Source organism: Cornus florida, unplaced genomic scaffold (assembly GCF_030987335.1).
Source record: "Cornus florida cultivar Cherokee Brave unplaced genomic scaffold, ASM3098733v1 CherokeeBrave_3.0.0_Hap2_Chr07, whole genome shotgun sequence".
In the NCBI taxonomy this organism is placed as follows: Eukaryota; Viridiplantae; Streptophyta; class Magnoliopsida; order Cornales; family Cornaceae; genus Cornus; species Cornus florida.
This window is the reverse complement of record NW_026775577.1, coordinates 67,538,549-67,551,601: the sequence shown is the minus strand read 5'-3', so window position 1 is coordinate 67,551,601 and position 13,053 is coordinate 67,538,549.

Genomic DNA, 13,053 nt, shown 5'->3' with positions numbered 1-13,053 from the left:
TTAATGTTTAAAGATTGAAATACTGAATCTTTGAAAGAGAGTTAGAGTTTTGAGTTTAACATATTCGAGGTCCCTTTAAAGTCGCGAAGAGTGGTTTTACCGCTAAAGATAGAATCTTTGTAAGAAAGTGAGAGTTTTGAGTTTAAAATATTCAGGTTTCCTGCGAAGTCGCAAAGAGTGTTTCAATGACTATAAATTGAATCTTCGAATTAAAATGTCTCAATCAAGGAACCTATTATGTCACTTGACCTTTTTAATGAGAGTTTTGAATTAAGCTTATTAGAGTTCCTTTGACGTCCCGAAGAGTCTTGTAATGATGAAAGATTATATCTTTGAATGAAAATACCTCAATTAAGGTACCTATTATGTCAGTAGACCATTTTAATGTATAAAGATTAAGTCTTTGAAAGAAAATGTGAGTTTTGAGTTAAACTTATTCGAGTTCCCTTTGACATCACGAAGAGTGTTTTAATGAGTAAATACTGAATCTTTGAATGAAATTACATCATTCAACGGACCAATTATGTCAGTAGACCTTTTTAATGTATAAAGATTGAATCTTCGAAAGAAAATGAGAGCTTTGAGTTTAACTTATTCGAGTTCCCGATAAGGTCGAGAAGAGTGCTTTTTAGTGAGTAAAGATTGTATCTTTGAATAAAACTACCTCAATAAGGGCACCTATTTTGTTACTAGACCATTTTAATGTCCAAAGATTTCTTTGAAAGAAAATAAGAGTTTTTGAGTTAAACGTATTCGAGTTCCCTTTGACGTCATAGAAGAGTGTTTTAATGAGTAAAGATGGAATCTTCGAATGAAATTACCTTAATCAAGGTTCCTATTATGTCATTAGAACTTTTTAACATGTAAAAATTGAATCTTTGAAAGAAAATAAGAGTTTTGAGATCAACTTATTCGAGTTCCCTATGAAGTCACGGGTTAAGGCACCTATTATGTCACTAGATCTATTTATTGTATAATGATTGAATCTTTGAAAGAAAATGAGAGTTTTGAGTTCAACTTATTCGAGTTCCCTTTGACATCATGAAAAGTGTTTTAATGAGTAAAGATTGAATCTTTGAATGAAATGACCTCAATCAAGGCACCTATTGTGTCACTAGACCTTTCTAATGTACAAAGATTCAATCTCTGAAAAAAACTGAGAGTTTTAAGTTTAACTTATTCGAGATCCCTATGAAGTCGCGGAGAGTGTTTTAATGAGTAAAGAGTGAATCTGTGAATGAAAATACCTCAATCAAGGTACCTATTATGTCACTAGCCAATTTCAATGTATAAAGAATAAATCTTTGAAAGAAAATGAGAGTTTTCAGTTAAAATTATTTGAGTTCCCTTTGACGACACGAAGAGTGTTTTAATGAGTAAAGATAGAATCTTTGAATGAAATTACCCTGATCATGGTACCTATTATGTCACTAGACCGTTTTAATGTATTATGATTGAATCTTTGAAACAAAATGAGAGTTTAGAATTTAGCTTATTCGAGTTCCCTTTGAAGTCGCGAAGAGTGTTGTTATGACTAAAGATTGAATCTCTAAATGAAAATACCTCAATCAAGGTACCTATTACGTCACTGGACCATTTTAATTTGCAAAGTTTAAATCTTCGATTGAAAATGCGAGTTTTGAGTTAAACTTATTCGAGTTCCCTTTGTCGTCACGAAGAGTGGAGTAAGGATTGATTCCTTGAATGAAATTACCTCAATCACGGTACCTATTATGTCACTAGACCTTTTTAATGTATCAAGATTGGATCTTCGAAAGAAAAGGAGAGTTGTGAGTTAAACTTATTCGAGTTCCCTTTGACGTCCTGAAGAGTGTTTTAATGAGTAAAGATTGAATCTTTGAATGAAAATACCTCAATCAAGGTACATATTAAGTCACCAGACCATTTTGATGTTTAAAGATTAAATCTTTGAAAAAAATGCGAGTCATGAGTTAAACTTATTCGAGTTCCCTTTGTCGTCATGAAGAGTGTTTTAATGAGCAATGATTGAATCTTTGAATGAAATTTCCTCAATCAAAGTATCTATATGTCAGTAGACAATTTTATTGTATAAAGGTGGAAATATTGAATTACCTCAATCAAGGTATCTATTATGGCACTTGATCTTTTTCATGTACAAAGATAAACTTATTCGAGTTCTCCTTAACGACCTGAAGAGTATTTTAGTGAGTAAAGATTGAATCTTTGAATGAGAATACCTCAATCAAGGTACCTACTATGTCACTAACATTCTTAAGGTATAAAGATAAAAACTTTGAAGGAAAATGAGAGTTTTGAGTTAAATCTATTCAAGTTCCCTTTGACGTTCCGATTAGTGTTTTAATGAGTAAGGCTGAATCTTTGAATGAAAATACCTCAATCAAGGTTCCTATTATGTCACCAGACTATTTTAACGTATAAAGATTAAATCTTTGAAAGAAAATGAGAGTTTTCAATTAAACTTATTGGAGTTCCCTTTGTCGTCACAATGAGTGTTTTAATAACTAAAAGGTGAATCTTTGAATGAAATTACCTCAGTCAAGGTACGTATATGTCACTAGACCAATTTAATGTTTAAAGAATTAAATACTGAATCTTTGAAAGAGAGTTAGAGTTTTGAGTTTAACATATTCGAGGTCCCTTTCAAGTCGCGAAGAGTGGTTTTACCGCTAAAGATAGAATCTTTGTATGAAAGTGAGAGTTTTGAGTTTAAAGTATTCAGGTTCCCTGCGAAGTCGCAAAGAGTGTTTCAATGACTATAGATTGAATCTTTGAATTAAAATGTCTCAATCAAGGAACCTATTATGTCACTTGACCATTTTAATGAGAGTTTTGAATTAAGCTTATTAGAGTTCCTTTGACGTCCCGAAGAGTCTTGTAATGATGAAAGATTATATCTTTGAATGAAAATACCTCAATTAAGGTACCTACTATGTCACTAACATTCTTAAGGTATAAAGATAAAAACTTTGAAGGAAAATGAGAGTTTTGAGTTAAATCTATTCAAGTTCCCTTTGACGTTCCGATTAGTGTTTTAATGAGTAAGGCTGAATCTTTGAATGAAAATACATCAATCAAGGTTCCTATTATGTCACCAGATGATTTTAATGTATAAAGATTAAATCTTTGAAAGAAAATGAGAGTTTTCAGTTAAACTTATTCGAGTTCCCTTTGTCGTCACAATGAGTGTTTTAATAACTAAAAGGTGAATCTTTGAATGAAATTACCTCAGTCAAGGTACGTATATGTCACTAGACCATTTTAATGTTTAAAGATTGAAACACTGAATCTTTGAAAGAGAGTTAGAGTTTTGAGTTTAACATATTGGAGGTTCCTTTGAAGTCGCGAAGAGTGGTTTTACCGCTAAAGATAGAATCTTTGTAAGAAAGTGAGAGTTTTGAGTTTAAAATATTCAGGTTCCCTGCGAAGTCGCAAAGAGTGTTTCAATGACTATAGATTGAATCTTCGAATTAAAATGTCTCAATCAAGGAACCTATTATGTCACTTGACCTTTTTAATGAGAGTTTTGAATTAAGCTTATTAGAGTTCCTTTGACGTCCCGAAGAGTCTTGTAATGATGAAAGATTATATCTTTGAATGAAAATACCTCAATTAAGGTACCTATTATGTCAGTAGACCATTTTAATGTATAAAGATTAAGTCTTTGAAAGAAAATGTGAGTTTTGAGTTAAACTTATTCGAGTTCCCTTTGACATCACGAAGAGTGTTTTAATGAGTAAATACTGAATCTTTGAATGAAATTACATCATTCAATGGACCTATTATGTCAGTAGACCTTTTTAATGTATAAAGATTGAATCTTCGAAAGAAAATGAGAGCTTTGAGTTTAACTTATTCGAGTTCCCGATAAGGTCGAGAAGAGTGCTTTTTAGTGAGTAAAGATTGTATCTTTGAATGAAACTACCTCAATAAGGGCACCTATTTTGTTACTAGACCATTTTAATGTCCAAAGATTTCTTTGAAAGAAAATAAGAGTTTTTGAGTTAAACGTATTCGAGTTCCCTTTGACGTCACAGAAGAGTGTTTTAATGAGTGAAGATGGAATCTTCGAATGAAATTACCTTAATCAAGGTTCCTATTATGTCATTAGAACTTTTTAACGTGTAAAAATTGAATCTTTGAAAGAAAATAAGAGTTTTGAGATCAACTTATTCGAGTTCCCTATGAAGTCACGGGTCAAGGCACCTATTATGTCACTAGATCTATTTATTGTATAATGATTGAATCTTTGAAAGAAAATGAGAGTTTTGAGTTCAACTTATTCGAGTTCCCTTTGACATCACGAAAAGTGTTTTAATGAGTAAAGATTGAATCTTTGAATGAAATGACCTCAATCAAGGCACCTATTGTGTCACTAGACCTTTCTAATGTACAAAGATTCAATCTCTGAAAAAAACTGAGAGTTTTAAGTTTAACTTATTCGAGATCCCTATGAAGTCGCGGAGAGTGTTTTCATGAGTGAAGAATGAATCTTTGAATGAAAATACCTCAATCGAGGTACCTATTATGTCACTAGCCCATTTCAATGTATAAAGAATAAATCTTTGAAAGAAAATGAGAGTTTTCTGTTAAAATTATTTGAGTTCCCTTTGACGACACGAAGAGTGTTTTAATGAGTAAAGATAGAATCTTTGAATGAAATTACCCTGATCATGGTACCTATTATGTCACTAGACCGTTTTAATGTATTAAGATTGAATCTTTGAAAGAAAATGAGAGTTTAGAATTTAGCTTATTCGAGTTCCCTTTGAAGTCGCGAAGAGTGTTTTTATGACTAAAGATTGAATCTCTAAATGAAAATACCTCAATCAAGGTACCTATTATGTCACTGGACCATTTTAATTTGCAAAGTTTAAATCTTCGATTGAAAATGCGAGTTTTGAGTTAAACTTATTCGAGTTCCCTTTGTCGTCACGGAGAGTGTTTTAATGAGTAAGGATTGATTCCTTGAATGAAATTACCTCAATCACGGTACCTATTATGTCACTAGACCTTTTTAATGTATCAAGATTGGATCTTCGAAAGAAAAGGAGAGTTGTGAGTTAAACTTATTCGAGTTCCCTTTGACGTCCTGAAGAGTGTTTTAATGAGTAAAGATTGAATCTTTGAATGAAAATACCTCAATCAAGGTACCTATTATGTCACCAGACCATTTTGATGTTTAAAGATTAAATCTTTGAAAAAAATGCGAGTCATGAGTTAAACTTATTCGAGTTCCCTTTGTCGTCACGAAGATTGTTTTAATGAGCAATGATTGAATCTTTGAATGAAATTTCCTCAATCAAAGTATCTATATGTCAGTAGACCATTTTATTGTATAAAGTTGGAAATATTGAATTACCTCAATCAAGGTACCTATTATGTCACTAGATCTTTTTCATGTATAAAGATTGAATCTTTGAAAGAATGAGAGTTGTGAGTTAAACTTATTCGAGTTACCCTTAACGACCTGAGGAGTGTTTTAGTGAGTAAAGATTGAATCTTTGAATGAGAATACCTCAATCAAGGTACCTACTATGTCATTAACATTCTTAAGGTATAAAGATAAAAACTTTGAAGGAAAATGAGAGTTTTGAGTTAAATCTATTCAAGTTCCCTTTGACGTTCGGATTAGTGTTTTAATGAGTAAGGCTGAATCTTTGAATGAAAATACCTCAATCAAGGTTTCTATTATGTCACCAGACGATTTTAATGTATAAAGATTAAATCTTTGAAAGAAAATGAGAGTTTTCAGTTAAACTTATTCGAGTTCCCTTTGTCGTCACAATGAGTGTTTTAATAACTAAAAGGTGAATCTTTGAATGAAATTACCTTAGTCAAGGTACGTATATGTCACTAGACCATTTTAATGTTTAAAGAATTAAATACTGAATCTTTGAAAGAGAGTTAGAGTTTTGAGTTTAACATATTCGAGGTCCCTTTGAAGTCACGAAGAGTGGTTTTACCGCTAAGGATAGAATCTTTGTAAGAAAGTGAGAGTTTTGAGTTTAAAGTATTCAGGTTCCCTGCGAAGTCGCAAAGAGTGTTTCAATGACTTTAGATTGAATCTTTGAATTAAAATATCTCAATCAAGGAACCTATTATGTCACTTGACCTTTTTAATGAGAGTTTTGAATTAAGCTTATTAGAGTTCGTTTGACGTCCCGAAGAGTCTTGTAATGATGAAAGATTATATCTTTGAATGAAAATACCTCAATTAAGGTACCTATTATGTCAGTAGACCATTTTAATGTATAAAGATTAAGTCTTTGAAAGAAAATGTGAGTTTTGAGTTAAACTTATTCGAGTTCCCTTTGACCTCACGAAGAGTGTTTTAATGAGTAAATACTGAATCTTTGAATGAAATTACATCATTCAATGGACCTATTATGTCAGTAGACCTTTTTAATGTATAAAGATTGAATCTTCGAAAGAAAATGAGAGCTTTGAGTTTAACTTATTAGAGTTCCCGATAAGGTCGAGAAGAGTGCTTTTTAGTGAGTAAAGATTGTATCTTTGAATGAAACTACCTCAATAAGGGCACCTATTTTGTTACTAGACCATTTTAATGTCCAAAGATTTCTATGAAAGAAAATAAGAGTTTTTGAGTTAAACGTATTCGAGTTCCCTTTGACGTCACAGAAGAGTGTTTTAATGAGTAAAGATGGAATCTTCGAATGAAATTACCTTAATCAAGGTTCCTATTATGTCATTAGAACTTTTTAACGTGTAAAAATTGAATCTTTGAAAGAAAATAAGAGTTTTGAGATCAACTTATTTGAGTTCCCTATGAAGTCACGAGTCAAGGCACCTATTATGTCACTAGATCTATTTATTGTATAGTGATTGAATCTTTGAAAGAAAATGAGAGTTTTGAGTTCAACTTATTCGAGTTCCCTTTGACATCACGAAAAGTGTTTTAATGAGTAAAGATTGAATCTTTGAATGAAATCACCTCAATCAAGGCACCTATTGTGCCACTAGACCTTTCTAATGTACAAAGATTCAATCTCTGAAAAACACTGAGAGTTTTAAGTTTAACTTATTCGAGATCCCTATGAAGTCGCGGAGAGTGTTTTAATGAGTAAAGAATGAATCTTTGAATGAAAATACCTCGATCAAGGTACCTATTATTTCACTAGCCCATTTCAATGTATAAAGAATAAATCTTTGAAAGAAAATGAGAGTTTTCAGTTAAAATTATTTGAGTTCCCTTTGACGACACGAAGAGTGTTTTAATGAGTAAAGATAGAATCTTTGAATGAAATTACCCTGATCATGGTACCTATTATGTCACTAGACCGTTTTAATGTATTAAGATTGAATCTTTGAAAGAAAATGAGAGTTTAGAATTTAGCTTATTCGAGTTCCCTTTGAAGTCGCGAAGAGTGTTTTTATGACTAAAGATTGAATCTCTGAATGAAAATACCTTAATCAAGGTACCTATTATGTCACTGGACCATTTTAATTTGCAAAGTTTAAATCTTCGATTGAAAATGCGAGTTTTGAGTTAAACTTATTCGAGTTCCCTTTGTCGTCACGAAGAGTGTTTTAATGAGTAAGGATTGATTCCTTGAATGAAATTACCTCAATCACGGTACCTATTATGTCACTAGACCTTTTTAATGTATCAAGATTGGATCTTCGAAAGAAAAGGAGAGTTGTGAGTTAAACTTATTCGAGTTCCCTTTGACGTCCTGAAGAGTGTTTTATTGAGTAAAGATTGAATCTTTGAATGAAAATACCTCAATCAAGGTACCTATTATGTCACCAGACCATTTTGATGTTTAAAGATTAAATCTTTGAAAAAAATGCGAGTCATGAGTTAAACTTATTCGAGTTCCCTTTGTCGTCACGAAGAGTGTTTTAATGAGCAATGATTGAGTCTTCGAATGAAATTTCCTTAATCAAAGTATCTATATGTCAGTAGACCATTTTATTGTATAAAGGTGGAAATATTGAATTACCTCAATCAAGGTACCTATTATGTCACTAGATCTTTTTCATGTATAAAGATAAACTTATTCGAGTTCCCCTTAACGACCTGAAGAGTGTTTTAGTGAGTAAAGATTGAATCTTTGAATGAGAATACCTCAATCAAGGTACCTACTATGTCACTAACATTCTTAAGGTATAAAGATAAAAACTTTGAAGGAAAATGAGAGTTTTGAGTTAAATCTATTCAAGTTCTCTTTGACGTTCCGATTAGTGTTTTAATGAGTAAGGCTGAATATTTGAATGAAAATACCTCAATCAAGGTTCCTATTATGTCACCAGACGATTTTAATGTATAAAGATTAAATCTTTGAAAGAAAATGAGAGTTTTCAGTTAAACTTATTCGAGTTCCCTTTGTCGTCACAATGAGTGTTTTAATAACTAAAAGGTGAATCTTTGAATGAAATTACCTCAGTCAAGGTACGTATATGTCACTAGACCATTTTAATGTTTAAAGATTGAAATACTGAATCTTTGAAAGAGAGTTAGAGTTTTGAGTTTAACATATTCGAGGTCCCTTTGAAGTCGCGAAGAGTGGTTTTACCGCTAAAGATAGAATCTTTGTAAGAAAGTGAGAGTTTTGAGTTTAAAATATTCTGGTTCCCTGCGAAGTCGCAAAGAGTGTTTCAAAGACTATAGATTGAATCTTCGAATTAAAATGTCTCAATCAAGGAACCTATTATGTCACTTGACCTTTTTAATGAGAGTTTTGAATTAAGCTTATTAGAGTTCCTTTGACGTCCCGAAGAGTCTTGTAATGATGAAAGATTATATCTTTGAATGAAAATACCTCAATTAAGGTACCTATTATGTCAGTAGACCATTTTAATGTATAAAGATTAAGTCTTTGAACGAAAATGTGAGTTTTGAGTTAAACTTATTCGAGTTCCCTTTGACATCACGAAGAGTGTTTTAATGAGTAAATACTGAATCTTTGAATGAAATTACATCATTCAATGGACCTATTATGTCAGTAGACCTTTTTAATGTATAAAGATTGAATCTTCGAAAGAAAATGAGAGCTTTGAGTTTAACTTATTCGAGTTCCCGATAAGGTCGAGAAGAGTGCTTTTTAGTGAGTAAAGATTGTATCTTTGAATGAAACTACCTCAATAAGGGCACCTATTTTGTTACTAGACCATTTTAATGTCCAAAGATTTCTTTGAAAGAAAATAAGAGTTTTTGAGTTAAACGTATTCGAGTTCCCTTTGACGTCACAGAAGAGTGTTTTAATGAGTAAAGATGGAATCTTCGAATGAAATTACCTTAATCAAGGTTCCTATTATGTCATTAGAACTTTTTAACGTGTAAAAATTGAATCTTTGAAAGAAAATAAGAGTTTTGAGATCAACTTATTCGAGTTCCCTATGAAGTCACGGGTCAAGGCACCTATTATGTAACTAGATCTATTTATTGTATAATGATTGAATCTTTGAAAGAAAATGAGAGTTTTGAGTTCAACTTATTCGAGTTCTCTTTGACATCACGAAAAGTGTTTTAATGAGTAAAGATTGAATCTTTGAATGAAATCACCTCAATCAAGGCACCTATTGTGCCACTAGACCTTTGTAATGTACAAAGATTCAATCTCTGAAAAAAACTGAGAGTTTTAAGTTTAACTTATTCGAGATCCCTATGAAGTCGCGGAGAGTGTTTTAATGAGTAAAGAATGAATCTTTGAATGAAAATACCTCGATCAAGGTACCTATTATGTCACTAGCCCATTTCAATGTATAAAGAATAAATCTTTGAAAGAAAATGAGAGTTTTCAGTTAAAATTATTTGAGTTCCCTTTGACGACACGAAGAGTGTTTTAATGAGTAAAGATAGAATCTTTGAATGAAATTACCCTGATCATGGTACCTATTATGTCACTAGACCGTTTTAATGTATTAAGATTGAATCTTTGAAAGAAAATGAGAGTTTAGAATTTAGCTTATTTGAGTTCCCTTTGAAGTCGCAAAGAGTGTTTTTATGACTAAAGATTGAATCTCTGAATTAAAATACCTCAATCAAGGTACCTATTACGTCACTGGACCATTTTAATTTGCAAAGTTTAAATCTTCGATTGAAAATGCGAGTTTTGAGTTAAACTTATTCGAGTTCCCTTTGTAGTCACGAAGAGTGTTTTAATGAGTAAGGATTGATTCCTTGAATGAAATTACCTCAATCACGGTAGCTATTATGTCACTAGATCTTTTTAATGTATCAAGATTGGATCTTCGAAAGAAAAGGAGAGTTGTGAGTTAAACTTATTCGAGTTCCCTTTGACGTCATGAAGAGTGTTTTAATGAGTAAAGATTGAATCTTTGAATGAAAATACCTCAATCAAGGTACCTATTATGTCACCAGACCATTTTGATGTTTAAAGATTAAATCTTTGAAAAAAATGCGAGTCATGAGTTAAACTTATTCGAGTTCCCTTTGTCGTCACGAAGAGTGTTTTAATGAGCAATGATTGAATCTTCGAATGAAATTTCCTTAATCAAAGTATCTATATGTCAGTAGACCATTTTATTGTATAAAGGTGGAAATATTGAATTACCCCAATCAAGGTACCTATTATGTCACTAAATCTTTTTCATGTATAAAGATAAACTTATTCGAGTTCCCCTTAACGACCTGAAGAGTGTTTTAGTGAGTAAAGATTGAATCTTTGAATGAGAATACCTCAATCAAGGTACCTACTATGTCACTAACATTCTTAAGGTATAAAGATAAAAACTTTGAAGGAAAATGAGAGTTTTGAGTTAAATCTATTCAAGTTCCCTTAGACGTTCCGATTAGTGTTTTAATGAGTAAGGCTGAATCTTTGAATGAAAATACCTCAATCAAGGTTCCTATTATGTCACCAGACGATTTTAATGTATAAAGATTAAATCTTTGAAAGAAAATGAGAGTTTTCAGTTAAACTTATTCGAGTTCCCTTTGTCGTCACAATGAGTGTTTTAATAACTAAAAGGTGAATCTTTGAATGAAATTACCTCAGTCAAGGTACGTATATGTCACTAGACCATTTTAATGTGTAAAGATTGAAATATTAAATCTTTGAAAGAGAGTTAGAGTTTTGAGATTAACATACTTTCAATGAAATTACCTCAGTCAAGGTACGTATATGTCACTAGACCATTTTAATGTTTAAAGATTGAAATACTGAATCTTTGAAAAAGAGTTAGAGTTTTGAGTTTAACATACTTTGAATGAAATTACCTCAGTCAAGGTACGTATATGTCACTAGACCATTTTAATGTTTAAAGATTGAAATACTGAATCTTTGAAAGAGAGTTAGAGTTTTGAGTTTAACATACTTTGAATGAAATTACCTCAGTTTCACCGAGCAATTCACTTCATTTCATTCACTGATGAGAATTCATTCTATCTACGTAAATCCGCCCAGAAAGACTACTTCTGCTTCTTCCATTCAAAAAGACCTTCCCCTCTTAAGTCTTGGAAGAGACAAGCTCGTGATAAACCAAACTCTCCCAAAATAGAAGCTCATACCCATGAAGCCAAAAGGAAATAAGACTTGTCTCTCCTTCTTTCTGTACTTCAAATGTTCAAATACTCAGTCAGAATATAAAGCTCTCATCATCGGCCTGGAAATTCTCCTAGACACGATAGCCCCTACTGTTCTGGTCAAAGGAGATTCCTTATTGTTGTTAAACTAACTTTCTGGGGAATACAGGTGTGAGAAAATCTTGATTTCCTCTTTCTTTGCGTAGCTCCTCTAGAGTGTTGTCTTATCCTATCCTCCTTGGTATTCACATGGGTCGGGGCCGACCTCTAACCAGATCTCGTGTTTTCTATGGCGAAACCAGCCTTATCCTAAGAAGGTGAAGCAATCCATTCACACGCCCTACCGAGGTACCTCCAGAACAGAGCGCATCTTTTCCACTCGTTCTCTCCGAACCTCCTTCCCGGCAGACTGCCTCAACGATCGGGCAAGTCAAGCTCCGCTTCCCACTAACATTTAGTCGTACTTTCTCTTCTTTCCGATCTTATTAGAGCTTTAGGCAGGGTTTCCGACAAGATAGTAGCAGGCGAGCCGGATACTAAGAAAATACGCCGAGATCGACTGAGGCAGATGAAAAGATCAATTCACTGAAAAGGGGAATGATGCTTCCTGAGACATATCCGGTGTTGCGAAATAAAGAACAGTGGAAAAAGAGGCTGGCTATTTTGTTAAAGAGGCGAGTTCCTTCATTTTCGTTAGGTACTGACCCGGGAGTTAAAGCGAAGGATCTAGCTGAACATTTGGCGAAGTACCCAAGCTATTTGGCGAGAGAACTAGAACGGAACAACAGAAGAAAGTGAAGGTCGGCTGTGATGCGCTTAAAGGACGACTTCTATATATGATATTATGGTAGACCTAGTTCCTCGCTCGCATGAAGTGCCGTTAAAGGGGCAATTAGACCACAAACAAGGCCACGCCACGGACTGTTACCGACACAGCTCCTACAAGGCGCCGTCAGGTCGCCACCACAGACGAGGTTTTCATTCCCTTTCGTTTAGTGGTACCGCTTGATCTGATGAACTGACTAAAGGGCGAGAAATCTGCTGTTTTGGTTCTCTCTTTTCAAGTCTTTCTTGAACATTCTGATTCCTCAGAGATTAGAACCATCTGTTAAAGCTACAGCAAGTAAGATCTTAGAGCGGTGGATCTTTGAGTCGGTAAGGAAATGGATACAGAAAGAGCGATTTTCATTGAATTCATATTTCCTTTTATAAGATCATTGAAATTCAGCCTTTTCACAATGGATTAGCGCCCGCATCTCCCACTCATGCAGTGGTAGGTTTTGTTGGCAGATTGATTCGCGCTCCGCTCCGAGAAGTTCTGAGTCAACTCCGATAGAGACACATTGATAAGCGCCGAATAATGTATATTCAAGCGCCCTAAATTACATTAACAAAGTCCAGTTATTGATTATTTTATGTAGATTAACTCCAATTCTATGTTTTTATGCATTTTCAGGTTCATTGGCCAAAATGGAACAAGAATAAGGCCTTGTGGAATCTTGAGCAACAAAAGGTGCCAATGCTGAATTCTGGCAGCAGTA